Source organism: Vulpes vulpes, chromosome 9 (genome assembly GCF_048418805.1).
Source record: "Vulpes vulpes isolate BD-2025 chromosome 9, VulVul3, whole genome shotgun sequence".
NCBI classification, from domain to species: domain Eukaryota; kingdom Metazoa; phylum Chordata; class Mammalia; order Carnivora; family Canidae; genus Vulpes; species Vulpes vulpes.
The window spans coordinates 85,094,056-85,107,067 of NC_132788.1; the positions used below are offsets into that span (position 1 = coordinate 85,094,056).

The 13,012-nt window shown below is 45.9% G+C and overlaps 1 protein-coding gene and 1 pseudogene across 1 annotated transcript in view; both read left to right on the forward strand.

Annotated features, from left to right (window-relative positions):
* The first annotated feature begins 348 nt into the window (after positions 1–348).
* LOC112909533 (tubulin alpha-1C chain pseudogene) lies at positions 349–1,617 on the forward strand (annotated as a pseudogene).
* Positions 1,618–12,514: 10,897 nt separating this feature from the next.
* Positions 12,515–13,012, forward strand: part of FAM3D (FAM3 metabolism regulating signaling molecule D) — a 37,013-nt gene continuing 36,515 nt past the window's right edge. The window contains exon 1 of the mRNA XM_072720618.1: positions 12,515–12,743. The gene's annotated coding sequence lies outside the window, so the exon portion shown is untranslated. The remainder of the gene's footprint in view (positions 12,744–13,012) is intronic.

A 13,012-nucleotide genomic window follows, 5' to 3' on the forward strand; every position in this document is an offset into this window, starting at 1 on the left:
CACTCAGGACCTTCCTTGGAGGTTTAGAAGGATTGGAGTTTACTAGACTTGGCACCAAGGAAACCATTTGGCTCCTCCCATGTGTTCCACATCAGCATAAATAAATACCAAAATCACATACATCAACCACCTCAACAGGGAAATGTTCTAAAACAGGAGAATGGCCCACTTCCCCAGACTCCTTGGTAGTCTGTCAAGTGGGAGAAACTTGTTGCTGTCCCCTCGCCTACTCCACTCCCAAGGAGCCCTATAAGTCTCAGTCATACATGAGTGTATCTCCATCCACATTAGACAGGTTGGTGTCTAGATCAGCAATGCCTGCTGGGAGCTCTGTTGCCTAGAACATGGCATTCAGCCCAATGGCCAGATGCCAAGTGACAAAACCATTGGGGGAAGAGATGACTCCTTCAACACCTTCTTCAGTGAGACAAGGGCTGGCAAGCATGTGCCCAGGGAAGGGTTTGTAGACCTGGAACCCACGGTCATTGATGAAGTTTGCACTGGCACCTACTCAAGCTCTTCCACCCTGAGAAGCTCATCACAGGCAAGGAAGATACTGCCAATAACTATGCCCAAGGGCATTACACCATTGACAAGATCATTGATCTTGTCTTGAACCAAATTAGGAAGCTGGTTGACCAGCACTTGGTTCTTCAAGGATTTTTGGTTTTCCACAGCTTTTGGAGAGGGAACTGGTCCCAGGCTTACCTCCCTGCTGATGGAACATCTCTCTGTCAATCATGGCAAGAAGTCCAAGCTGGAGTTCTCCATTTAACCAGGCCCCCAGATTTATATAGCTGGATTCGAGCCCTACAACTCCATCCTCACTACCCATACCACCCTGGAGCACTCTGTGCCTTCACGATAGACAACAAGGCTATCCATGACATCTGTCATAGAAACGTCACTATTGCACACCCAAGCGGCACCAACCTTAACTACCTTATTAGCCAGACTGTGTCTTCCATCACTGCTTCCCTCAGATTTGATGGAGCCCTGAATGTTGCTCTGATGGAATTCCACATGAACCTGGTGCCCTATCCCTGCATCCACTTTCCTGTGGCCACATATGCCCCTGTCATCTCTGCTGAGAAACCCTACCATGAACAGCTTACTGTAGCAGAGATCACCAAAGCGTGCTTTGAGCCAGCCAACCAGATGGTGAAGTGTGACCCTTGCCATGGTAAATATATGGCCTGCTGTCTATTGTACCATGGCAACATGGTTCCCAAAGATGTCGATGCTGCCATTGCCACCATCAAGACCAAGTGTACCATCTAGTTTGTGGACTGGTGCCCCACTGGCTTAAAAGTGGGCATTAATTGCCAGTCTTCCACTGTGGTACCTGGTGGAGACCTGGCCAAAGTACAGAGTTGTGTGCATGCTGAGCAACACCACAGCCATTGCTGAGGCCTGGGATTGCCTGGACCACAAGTTTGACCTAATGTATGCCGAGCATGCCTTTGTTCACTGGTATGTGAACATACCATGCTCCATACGAGCATGGAGGAAGGAGAGTTTTCTGAGGCCTGTGAGGACACAGCTGCCTTAGAGCAGGATTATGAAGAGTTTGGATCAGATAGTGCTGAGGGAGAGGATGAGGGTAAAGAGTATTAACCTGTCTATGATTTTAAACTCCGTTGTCTTGGGACTATCTTATTTCTGTTGTGGAAGCTGTCTGTTGTGGCCCTAACTTGTCAATAAAAATTATGTTTCTATTTTTAATTAATTAATTAATTAATTAAAATAAAACAGGAGAATGCAGGGATTACTGACTGACTCTTCTCAAGAACTAAAGTCATATCTCACGGTGGGGTTGGGGACAGGGATACACAGCAGTGTAGCCAACAGAGCCTATGGTGACCTCCAATGACCTCCACCTCCTGGTATTCATATCTTGTATAGTTCTCTCCCAATGTGGATGGAAACCGTGACTTTCTTCTAACCAAAATAATATGGAAGATATGAAGGGAATTTGCTGATTCGAGATCCTAAATCAATTTGAGTTCATCAAAGGATGGATTATCCTCAGTGGGTCTACTTTAACTGCACAAATGGCCTAAAAACAGAGACTTCACCCCCCTCAAGGCAAGAGATTCTCCACACTGGCTTGATGAAGTACTATGGTGAAGAAGCCCATATAGCAAGGAACTGTGAACATTCCCTAGGACCTGAGAACAGCCTCCAGGCCACAGCCAGCAAACACCTGGGGCCTTTAGTCACACAACCTCAAGGAAATATGCGACAACTTCAGCCACAGCACACGAATGAGCTTGGAAGTGGATTCTTCCCCAACTGAGCCTCCAGATGAGAATGCAACCAAAAAAAAAAAAAAAAACCAACTTGATTACAATCTTGTAAGACACTGAGTGGAAGACCCAGTTAAAATGTGCCCAGACCCAATGCACAGAAACTTTGAGATACTATTTGTTGTTTTAACCCATTAAGTATGTGGTAATTTGTTATGCAACAATAGACAACTCACGCAGGCAGTGACAAGAGCTAATCCCATGAAATAGTAACTAAAGATTCATTAATACCCACCGTCTGTAATGTCTGCTTGTTAGTCCTGCTGTGGGTCATTTCTGATCCCAGACAAAGCATTTCAGGTGTTCCCTAGGATGTAAACTTGGTCATTCACTTGAGCACCCCCTATGTACCAGGCTCTGTTAGGGACTGAGGATTCAAAGAAACTATGATATTATCTTTCTTTCAAGGAGCTTACAGACCAGGTGGAGAGATAATGTAAGTCACTGCTTGATCAGCACATGTTTACAGAGGGATGACAGTATGGCAGGCATTGTGCTAAGTACTGTGGCCAGAGAAGGAAAAGGGTCTGCTCAACTTGAAGTGTCCTCCAGATTATAAGGAACTGGAGGCAGCTTCTAATGGCTGACAAGAGTCAATTGTTAAATTTTTCATGACCCAATTGTTTAACACAGTCATAATTAGAAGTTAAATTATTTAAACTTACAAATTAAATAAATTATATTTTTTAAAGGTAATAAATACCCAAAACTCATCATATCCTAATTGTTTTTCTACATTTTACTTCTATCTATGCTCTTGAAGTTGCAGGCAAATATTATAGATGTGGGATGGAAATGCTATATAGTGGTGTGCTAGTATGTGTCTTCCCAACTCCACATTTAGTGACTTTTGCAATGGCAGCTGCAAATACACACAGCCATAGTGTGTGTATTTATGCCACAGAAATTGGCAAACATTACAGATTTGAGCTTGATTTACTGCCTTGTTGATACTCTAAGCCCTAGGCCTTAAGAAAGTGATGGAGAAATGTTAACAATGCAGCAAACATTAAGTGTGTCATGTGCTATAGCCATTACATTTAAGATGAACAAAAAATCAAGGAAATGTTCTTCCAGTATCCAAAAACTGTTGTGTAATTCAGCAAAGGAGTCATTCATGTCATTGACAATCAAGTGAAGTTTTAACACACATCTTCAAACTCACTTTCATTTTATTTATTAATGTAAATGAAAATATCAACCAAAGTTCATCACAGAACTACACTTGCTCATCCTATGACATGAAAGATCTCTTTACTGAATCAGAAAGTGATCAAATATATATTCATAGTCTAATGGTGTCAAATTATGGTTGAATTGCAACCAAAAATTGGCTAAAATAAGAGTCAGAATGTAAGCATTCTGTGAGTCAATGACCATATGAAATTTATAAGAAAGAGTATTGGGGATCTCTGGGTGGCTCAGCAGTTTAGCACCTGCTTTTGGCCCAGGACATGATCCTGGAGTCTTGGGATCAAGTCCCACATCAGGCTCCCTGCATGGAGCCTGCTTCTCCCTCTGCCTGTGTCTCTGCCTCTCTGTGTCTCTCATGAATAAATAAATGAAGTATTTTTTTAAAAAAGAGTATTGTGTTATTCTTATGTAATAATAAGTGTGTTTTTGACACATATCCTTTATACCAGTACAATATAATAAATCTACTTATGTAAAGAAAATGTGGTATATATATATATATATATATATATATATATATATATATATACAATGGAATATTACTCAGCCATCAGAAAGGATGAATACCTACCATTTACCTGGACGTGGATGAAACTGGAGGGTATCATGCTGAGTGAAATAAGTCAATTGGAGAAAGACAATTATCATATGGTTTCACTCATATGTGGAATATAAGAAATAGTGAAAGGGACTATACGTGAAAGGAGGGAAACTGAGTAGGGAAAATGTAGAGAGGAAGACAAACCATGAGAGACTCCTAACTCTGGGAAACAAACAAAGGGTTGCAGAAGGGAAGGTGGGGGTGATGGGGTAACAGGGTGATGGGCACTAAGGAGGGCACGTGATGAGATGAGCACTGGGTATTATACTATATGTTGGCAAATTGAATTTAAATAAAATATTAAAAAATAATAAAATAAAATAAATCTAGTAATGTATATATGTGCCTACATTTTTTTTCTGAAGAGCTGGTTGCGAACTTCCATTTAGCACATCACCTGGTGGAGACAGACACAGATGCCTATCAGTGAATTCAAAGCAATCATCAAAGTATGAATGAAGATGCGAGGCAGTAGCAGGGAGTGACATCTCTCTAACTGAAAAGATATGAGGGGCTATTTTTTTACCCAGGTCACTACTCTTAACTAGGTTGGGGAGGATGTGATTCAAAGACTAAGGTGAGACACTAACTCCCCACATCACCCTTGCCCCAGCCTGGGCACAGGCTGGCCCAACATTGTGTCTCCTTCCAACTTAATATGGAAAAAGGCATTTAGAAAGCTGTCAACCAGGGAGTTCTCTTTATTGCTCCTGTCTGAGTCCCAATTCTAGACCTCATTGTGGCCTGGGAGATGGGGTCACAAAGCAAGGTCTCAGCAACCATCAGGATCTTCTGCAAAGAAAAAGGACAATGGAGTCACAAAGAAAGACAGCAGCTGACAGGGAAGAAGCATCCTGCTTGCTAGGCTCCGTGGGAGTTTTACCTGCATCATCTCATTTCATCCTCATGACAACCCAGTGAGGACATCTATCTTATCAACTTCATTTTACAGAGGAAGAGACTGGGGCTCAGAGAGAGGAAGTGACATAGCCAAGCATTCTCACACTACCAGTCAGTGCTGGAGTCAGGATTTGAACCCAGGAAAATGGACCACGTGCACATTACAGTGATGGGGGAAGCTGGATCTTGCCCAGCCATCTTAGTGAAGACAATATGTGAGCAGGACAGGAAAGCATGGGAAACATAAGGCCTCATCCACGTCCATCATGATGATGATGAAGAAGCATCTGTAAGAACTGGGGGTGGGAGGAAATTCTTCCATTTAATTTGGCTTTCAGATTGTTTTTGCTGTTAGGTTGTTTCCTCCAACTTACAAGAAACAAATTTTTCATTGTTTTCACAAATTTTTGAGTTCCTACTATAATTCTAGGGGTGGGAGTTATGGCAAAGAACAAGAAAGACAGTAAGAAACAAATGGTGGAGCTATTCTTTTGGCATCCACCCCAGATTGTGTCAGGAAGCAGACTGATCTTTGCTTTTCTTTGTACTCGGGGGCCCCAGCTTGGTGTCTAGCCCAGAGAAGGTACTCATTGAGTATTTATGGGTGAACAGCTGAATGGGTGAATGACACAAGGGATAATCATACCACTTTACCTGTCCCATTCCAAAGGTGCTTGAAGACAATCAGAATGGAAAAACTCCCAAATGTGCTCAGTGTCTGCTTTCCCCCAGGCTGACCCTAAGAGAAGACCCACCAGCCACCTCCTGACTGGCCCACCCACTCAGAGCCCAGCCCCTGGGTGGGAAGCTCCTGGTCACCTTCCCCATGCAGTGACTCCCTGCACTTCTGATTCCTCCTCTTCCCCCACAGTCACTGTAGAAGACAGACCCCATAGCAGAAGGGCAGGTATGAGCCAGCATGGTTACCTGGAATCTGAGAAGGGTGAGCCCTCTCCTCTGGAATGAAAGGACAATAGCTGTGAGCTCCAATAGAAAAGTGATAAGGTGGCCATAAAGGCCAGCTGCTTCCTCTCCAGACGATCAGATTCCCTGCTCTACCTGAGTCCTCCCCACAGCATCAAAAAGCAGGGCAGCCTCAATTTGCATTGCAATTCGTTTATCTACTTTTTAAACATGTGTCCCCATCTAACGAAGATTCCACCCAAGGAAGACCCCACCCAAGGAGGAACTACCCAAGGAGGATTCCATGGTCTTGGGGAGTGGGGCACCCACTGAAAGGAAAGGCCAGGGGAGAGAAACACAGAGTATCGACAATAAATTTAATTATGATGATTATAAAGCAATCTACTAGGTGTAGAAAATGTAAGGGGTGGGGGGGAGAGTTGTATCAAGGGGAAAATTAAAATCACCATAATCCCACTTCTGAGAGACAGCATTGTTTGTACTTTGCTGCATTTCTTGCAGCCTTTCATCTATATGTGTCCTTGTCTTCACAGTGTTTAATTGAAATCCTTTGCAGAATATTGTTTAGATATCTGTGACCATGTGAAAAGAAAAGGAGAGGCCAGATCTTGTTTCCACAACATCACTAAGCCCCACCCCACCTCCATTTTTTTAGGCAACCAGGAAAGATGAAGGGAGCTCCAGAATTATGGCTGGTACTGAAGTTGAATTATGGTTAATACTGAAGTTCTCGCCACCTGACAAGTGGTTTGGAGTAAGATTTAACTTGATTTAGAAAAATAAAGAAATATGACATTTCTTATACCTGTGGTGTGGAGTAAACTTTATGCCAGCTGAATGGATGAGTGGATTGAGGGATGGCTGCCTGGACAGGAGGTAAAAGTGAGGAGTAATAGAGAAATGGAAAGAAAAAGAGAGAACAAAAGAGACACACATATATATGCTTGTATGTGCATAGAATATTCTAGAAGGATACTTAGAAACTTTGAACAGTAGATCCATCTTGGAGAGTAGGTGAAAGTGGGCCTTTAAATGGTTATTTTACTACCTCTGCACCACTTTGAATATTTTACTATGAATAAGCATTACCTTTTAATTCCTAAAACATTCAAAGTTATTTTTCCCACATTAGGTATTATGAATACGTTAAGAATGGAGGCTGCAGATGGTATTAAGGTTGCTAATCAGCTGACTTTAAAATAGGGAAATTATCCTGGATTATCCAGGTTGACCCAGTTGTAATCACAAGGGTACTTAAAAGTGGGAGACGAGGAGCAAAGAAAGGAAAGAGTCAGAGAGGGCAGCCCAGGCGGCTCAGCGGTTTAGCACCACCTTCAGCCCAGGGCGTGATCCTGGGGTCCCGGGATCGAGTCACATGTCGGGCTCCCTGCATGGGGCCTGCTCCTCCCTCTGCCTGTCTCTCTTTCTCTCTCATAAACCAATAAAGTCTTTTAAAAAGAGAAAGATATGCAAAGATAGAGGAAGGGGCTGCAAGCCAAGAAAGTAGCCTCTGAAAAGTGGAAAAAAGCAAATTTCCCCCTGGAGCCTCCAGAAAGGGATGCAGCTCTGGGACACGCTGATTCTAGCTCTGTGAGAGCCATGTCAGACTTCGAACCTGATCCCATGGCCCTCCCCCTCCCACCCACAAAGTGATCCACTTGTGCACAATTTGGCCAGACTGCCCATGGGCCAGGCCTCCAAGGCCAAGAGCTTCTGCGCCAGCTCCCCACACTGGTCCCAGCATGGTCGACAAGACTTCCATTCCCACGTTTTGCTGTTGCTATTGTTTAAAGAAACAGCAGCAGCACTAAATGAATGGAGGAATTAATTATTAATGCTTGCAAACAGAATCTCTAACTCTATTAGTATTCTAAGCTTAGCTGTGCCTCTCACGCCAAGGCGCTGATTCTATTACACAGCAGATCGAGGCACCAGGCACACGTGGCCACATTGGATTTGGTCGATTAACAAGGGGCAAGGAAAAGTGTTAAGTTATTCGTAGTTTCCGGTGCCACCACTTGGCATAGTAATGTTCGTGCCTTTCCCCCTTGGCTTCGACACACACCTGACTTCCTTTTGTTACCAAGGCCCGTGGCAGCTGTGAAAAACCGCTGGCGATCTGGTGCTGAGGGGAATACACAGGAATCCCTGCCTAGGTCCTGGTCCAGTTTCTTCTCGAAGATTAGAACCGGAAAGATCGGTTTGGTGGACATTGATCGCATTAGCAAACCACTTCTTTTATCTTTGGGCACCCAGACGGTTAAATACAGAGTACAAAATACAGTGAACCAAACACACACACCTGTATACCCCTGTGCACACACGCACACATGCTCATGGGTACCCAAGAAACAGACACACGCTTTTGGGCACCCACACTTAGACACACACATACACACACACACACACACACACACACGGTGACACAGCTCTGCATTTTATCTCAGACATGCCGGGGGTAGGTTCTGCTCCTCTGGGCTTTCCTCTCTGAGCGAAGCATTCTAATTCAGAAGCTACCCTAGCTCTGGGGAAATAATCTTCAGATTAGTTTCTCTGCCTGCCAGGAACACAGGGCCATGTTCGATTTTTAAAAAGTGCTGTATTTCAGGAAGTGCTGGGGGGCCTGGGGTGTTCTGGAGCCCCTGAGAAGGCTGCTGACCCCACAGCTCTCAGAGGTGCAGATGGGTGGGTGGCATGTGTCCCTTCCCAATTTCCCACTTGCTAGCTATGTCATCAGGGGCAAATTACTTATACGCTCTATGCCTCAGTTTCCTCAAGTGTAAGTTGTAGGTAAAAATAATACTTCCCTTGGAGGGTTGTGCTAGGAATTATTCTGATCCACCCAGGCATCCCTAATCCCCCCTACTTTTTAGGAACACACACATACACATACACATACACATCCCTTAAAAAGGCATTGCTCAGAACACGGCTTTCTATTTGTGGACAGCTCTTTTCCCCCATGGTTTTGAAAGCCCCCTTGAGATTCATGTTCTTTTTGTTTCATAAAACCTTGTGGGGCAGGAAGGCTGAAATTATTGGTTCTATTTTTTAAAAGGTGCACCCTCTGGGTCTCAGGAATCCTTGCAATAGCCCTGGGAGGAGGAGAAGGTCACAAGACGTACCTGTAAAAATTCATCACAGTGTATGTATAACCCCCACACACAGAAATCATCAAACACCCAGCAGTCGAGGAGGGCAAATGAAGGTGGTGCTTTGTAACATGCAAGAGTGTGCAATCATTAAGAAATCAGTCCACGAGTTTCCAGTGACGTGGGAAATGCCTCAGCTCTAATGCTGAGTGAAGAGAAGGGTTACAAAACCGGATACACATGAGGAGCTCCATTCAACAATCAGGGGGAGGAAATAGGCCAAAATATTAACGTCATTCCCAAGAGAGGTTATACTTGCCGGATATTTTTTCCTTTATACTGTTCGGTGTTTTCCAAAATCTCCAGGATGGAATTGTATTATTTTTATAATTAAATTTTAAAAATACAGGGCACCTGGGTGGCTCAGCAGTTGGGCATCTGCCTGTGGCTCAGGTCGTGATCCCGGGGTCCTGGGATGGAGTCCCACATCAGGCTCCCCGTGGGGAGCCTACTTCCCCCTCTGCCTGTGTCTCTGCATCTCTCTCTGTGTCTCTTATGAATAAATAAATAAAAATTTTTTAATAAGCTATCGAGTTACAGTTGCTTTCCTGAGGACATGCAGCTGGCTGGCAGTAGAGACAGTGCCCTGAACCATTCAGCAATGGGAGGGATGGTGACCATCCCCTCCTTCGATACCAACAGTCCCCAAGGAAATGAATCAACTGTCACACACCAATAATTTTACTTTGAAGACCTCTTACCAAACCCTGAATCCAGGCTTGACAGTGACCCCCACTCCTGCAGTATTGTCATCTGAGAGAGAGAGAAGGCATCCCAGACCTTTCACCTAAAAAGTCAAAGTCACAGAAGATTTTTTTATACTAATAAGAAGTAATTATAATCACAGAGTTTACTGAGCATCTACTATGGGCCAGGTTCTTCAAACAGATTCTCATAACTATCCTGTGACATGAGGATTACCCCGCTTCATAGAAGAGAAAATCAAGGCTTGAAAATGAGAAGGCACTGGCCAAGGGCGTTCAGCAGGTCAGTAGCAGAGTCAGGCCTGAATAAGCCAGGGCCCATGCTCTCCACCTGCACTGCAGACTGGACCCCAGTGCTGAGACCCAGTGGACTCCTCTCTGAGCGAACACTGGAAAGAAGTTCCCTGGGAGGCCTGCTCAGGCTGATGCTTCATTGAGGGCTTTGCAATTGGAAAGAAAATGAAGCAATGATTTCCTGATGGCTAGTAATTTCTCCAAGGCCTGAAGCCCTTGAGGAGACAGACTTTCCTGGGCCTTCTCCTCCTCTCAGAGCTATTGCAAGGATTCCTGAGACCCAGAGTGGGGAGAGGGAAGGCCCAGGGGTCACACAACTGCTCTGAGTAGAGTAGGGGTCATGGCTTATGGCCTCCAGACTGTTGCTGTCCATATTGACACCAATGCAGAGATGAGCTGGCACTCATTCATTCATTCATTCATTCATTCATTCAGTAAACCTTTACTGAGCATGTGCTGGGCACCAAGCACAAACCATTGTTCTAGTGAGCAGAACCCTGCCTTCATGGGATTCACTTTCCAGTAAAGCAGGACAGATGACAAGTGAACAAATATTCAAGAAATATCTTTTCAGGCCGTCATAAGTGCTACAGAGAAACTGAAACAGGATTGCACCTGATGTTAGCAGAATAATGGCCTTCGAGGACACCAACCTCCTCAAACCCAGAGCCCTGCAAACATGTGCCATTAGTTACATAACTAAGGGATTAAAGTTGCAGATGGAATGAAGGTTGGTAATGAGGAGCCCCTGAGACAGGAAGAGTATCCTGGAGTATCTGGGTGGGCCCAATGTCTCCAGGGGCCTTTAAGAGTAGAAGAGGGCAGCAGAAAGGAGAGAAAAAGAGGTGACCCAAGGAGGATCATTGATATGACACTGTTGGCTTAGAAGATGGAAAAAGGGGTCATGAGCCAAGGACAGCAGGCAGCCTCCAGAACCTGGAAAAAGCAAGGAAATGAATTCTCCCTGGGGCCTCCAAAAAGGAGCACAGTCCTACCTACACCGGGATTTTACCCCAGTGAGGCCCATCAGACGTGTCGCCCACAGAACCGTGAGACAGCACATGCATGTTGCATCGAGCCACTAAGGTTCTGGTGGTTTGTTACCGCAGCCCGGAAACAAGACAGCATCGGAGAGGCCTCGGCTGATCAGCTGCTGGAGGACGTTCTCCTGCTTTCTGCTATTCGCTGCTACAGGTTCCTTCCCAGAACTCACCACAATTTTAATTCAATAACTCATTTGTTTACTTTGGGAAGGAAGGGAGAGGACCTTGACGTGGAAGGTCGGGCCTGAAGGAGGAAAAGACACCAGCCATGGGCATATCCGTCCAGGCAGGGGAGAGGAGTAAAATGAAGACAGGGCCAGATGGGAGGCCAGGCCGAAAACCAGCCAGGATGCAGGAAAGTGCACCCCCACTTTGGTGGGCGCCAGAACAGCAGGCCTTTATCTTCTTTATCTTCTGACCAGCTCTCTGACCTCATGTCCTTGGATATTCATCCCAGGGGGGCAGCACATCCTTTCTGGAAGCAGTCGAGGTAGAAATCACCAACTACAGCAACACCCTCTGCCAGCAAAGAGGAAGACACCAACCCCCCAACCCCACAACGAGCCCACGTGGAATGCAGTGCCTACTGGGAAAGAACTCACCCTAAGGGGAAAAGTTCTTGGAAATGAGAATCATGAGTAGTAGCAAAGCTGGGGCTGCTTGGTGGGGAGTGGGGGACACAGTCCCAGGGAGAGAGAACGGCAATCAACACTACATTTGCTGTTGTGCGAGAATTTTACCACCTATTGGCGCTTCTCTGTTCCCTTCCCTCCTGCCCTCCTCTCTCCAGCTTCAACTTCTAACTCGTCCCCCAGACCAACTCCAGAATTTTCTCCCCAGACCACTTCCTGTGCCTGGTCAAGAGGGCCCCTTGTCCATCATCCAGGTTCACTGTCTTTAGCTGCCTTTACCTCCCCCACCTACAGCGTGTGTCTCCTCCCCAGGCTCACCTCCTGCCTACTTCCTCCAGTGCAGCCACCCTGGCCTAGAACCTCAAAGCAGGTGGCTTCACTCACTCACTGGACTGCTCCCTCTTCACGCCCAGGGCCTGGAAAGGGCACCAGCAGGGAGTTGGTTTGTTTTGGGGGGGTGTCATATTGTGTCTTGTTTCCCTTTCTCAAGCAACGATTGTGGTATTTCATTCCTCATTAAATTGTTCAAATCCCCACCCGAACTTCCCCTGCCAAGGCCAGAGAGCTCTGTGGGGAAGAGACGCTCACAGCCTCCCTAAGCCAGGGCTCTAAGTGGCTCTTCAGCCAGGCAAGACTTTGGACTCATTTCCTCCTTTGGATTAATTTCCTCCTTCCTGGGAAGATTGTTTAACAGGGCAGGGAGAGTTTATGGCAGGCTCCTCTGCAGGAGGGCAGAGACAGGGCAGAACCAGGAGGAGCTAGCCTGTCCCTGCCCATGAGGTGCCCATGAGCCACTCGGTCCCTGCCTCTGGGCCTGCTGCATCTACAGAGCCCACCTGGGAGGCCCCAGCCCCTCAGAGAACCAGCAGGCTGGCCCCTCACAACAGCTGGTCCAGGGGGCTGGCTGGCTGGGTCAGGGACCCCAAGGCACCAGCTGGAACATTTCATCTTCTCCATCGAAGCAGGGAAGCCGGAGACTTGAGCCCTCAGGTATGTTTCTACCAGCATGGAAAGAGCTATCCATCTGGGTCCACGTTATTGAGAGAAAGGAAAATAGATGTGGGGTGGGTGGAAGATTAAGGAGCAAAGGTGCAGGGCATGCAAGCCAGGGATTTGATCACCCACACTGCAGGCTTTTTTTCTACACCACAGGGGCCCCTCAGCTTTCGTTCATTCATTCATCTCTTCATTCAAAAAACACATTTGAAAAATCACCCATGAGCCACACCAATATTTAAGGAATAAACAGGGACGCCTGG